Raw genomic sequence first — 2,141 nt, 5'->3', positions numbered from 1 at the left:
CCCGGGTTAGAAGCCTCAGAGTCGGGTTGAGCAGTCACATTCACCCCCATCCCCTTTTGAACCTCTTCCCACCGTTGGAAATGCACGAAAATCGGCCTGTACACGGGGGAGGCCCCCCCTCTCGAAGACGAGACCGTCGGCAGACCCCGCCGGATCAAACCCGGCCGAGCTACACGGCTTACAAGTCTCGATGTCGGTATGAGCAGTCACGTCCACCCCCATTCCCTTTTGGACCACTTCCCACGGTACGAAATGCATGAAAATCGGCCTGTACACGGGGGAGGGAGCCGCCTCGAAGACGAGACCGTCGGCAGAACCGCCGGATCAAACCCGGCTGAGCTACCAGGCTCGGAAGCGCCAAAGTCGGTATGAGCAGTCACATTCACTCCCATCCCCTTTTGGGCCGCTTCCCACGGTTCGAAATGCACGAAAATCGGACTGAACACGGGGGAGGCTCCCCCCTCCAAAACGAGACCATCGGCAGAATCGACGGGTCAAACCCGGCCGAGCTACCCGGGTTAGAAGCCTCAGAGTCGGGTTGAGCAGTCACGTTCACTCCCATCCCCTTTTGGACCTCTTCCCACCGTTGGAAATGCACGAAAATCGGCCTGTACACGGGGGAGGGTCCGCCCTCGAAGGCGGGACCGTCGGCAGAACCGCCGGTCAAACCCGGCTGAGCTACCCGGCTTACAAGTCTCAAAGCCGGGTTGAGCAGTCACGTCCACCCCCATTCCCTTTTGGACCACTTCCCACGGTTGGAAATGCACGAAAATCGGCCTGTACACGGGAGAGGCACCCGCCTCGAAGACGAGACCGTCGGCAGAACCGCCGGGTCAAACCCGGCTGAGCTACCCGGCTCGGAAGCGCCAAAGTCGGTATGAGCAGTCACGTTCACTCCCATCCCCTTTTGGACCGCTTCCCACGGTACGAAATGCATGAAAATCGGCCTGTACACGGGGGAGGCACCCGCCTCGAAGACGAGACCGTCGGCAGAACCGCCGGGTCAAACCCGGCTGAGCTACCCGGCTTACAAGTCTCAAAGTCGGGTTGAGCAGTCACATTCACTCCCATCGACTTTTGGGCAACTTCCCACGGTTCGAAATGCACAAAATTCGGCCTGAACACGGGGGACGCTCCCCCCTCGAAGGCGAGGCCGTCGGCAGAACCGCCGGGTCAAACCCGGCTGAGCTACCCGGCTTAAAAGTCTCAAAGTCGGTATGAGCAGTCACATTCACCCCCATTCCCTTTTGGACCACTTCCCACGGTTGGAAATGCATGAAAATCGGCCTGGACACGGGGGAGGCTCCCCCCTCGATGACGAGACCGTCGGCAGAACCGCCGGAACAAACCCGGCTGAGCTACCCGGCTTACAAGTCTCAAAGTCGGTATGAGCAGACACGTCCACCCCCATTCCCTTTTGGACCACTTCCCACCGTTGGAAATGCACGAAAATCGGCCTGTACACGGGGGAGGCACCGGCCTCGAAGACGAGACCGTCGGCAGAACCGCCGGATCAAACCCGGCCGAGCTACCCGGGTTAGAAGCCTCAGAGTCGGGTTGAGCAGTCACATTCACCCCCATCCCCTTTTGAACCTCTTCCCACCGTTGGAAATGCACGAAAATCGGCCTGTACACGGGGGAGGCCCCCCTCTCGAAGACGAGACCGTCGGCAGACCCGACGGATCAAACCCGGCCGAGCTACACGGCTTACAAGTCTCGATGTCGGTATGAGCAGTCACGTCCACCCCCATTCCCTTTTGGACCACTTCCCACGGTACGAAATGCATGAAAATCGGCCTGTACACGGGGGAGGGAGCCGCCTCGAAGACGAGACCGTCGGCAGAACCGCCGGATCAAACCCGGCTGAGCTACCAGGCTCGGAAGCGCCAAAGTCGGTATGAGCAGTCACATTCACTCCCATCCCCTTTTGGGCCGCTTCCCACGGTTCGAAATGCACGAAAATCGGACTGAACACGGGGGAGGCTCCCCCCTCCAAAACGAGACCATCGGCAGAATCGACGGGTCAAACCCGGCCGAGCTACCCGGGTTAGAAGCCTCAGAGTCGGGTTGAGCAGTCACGTTCACTCCCATCCCCTTTTGGACCTCTTCCCACCGTTGGAAATGCACGAAAATCGGCCTGT

Source organism: Chiloscyllium punctatum, unplaced genomic scaffold (genome assembly GCF_047496795.1).
Source record: "Chiloscyllium punctatum isolate Juve2018m unplaced genomic scaffold, sChiPun1.3 scaffold_669, whole genome shotgun sequence".
Lineage (NCBI taxonomy): Eukaryota > Metazoa > Chordata > Chondrichthyes > Orectolobiformes > Hemiscylliidae > Chiloscyllium > Chiloscyllium punctatum.
Note: the sequence above shows the minus strand (reverse complement) of the source record.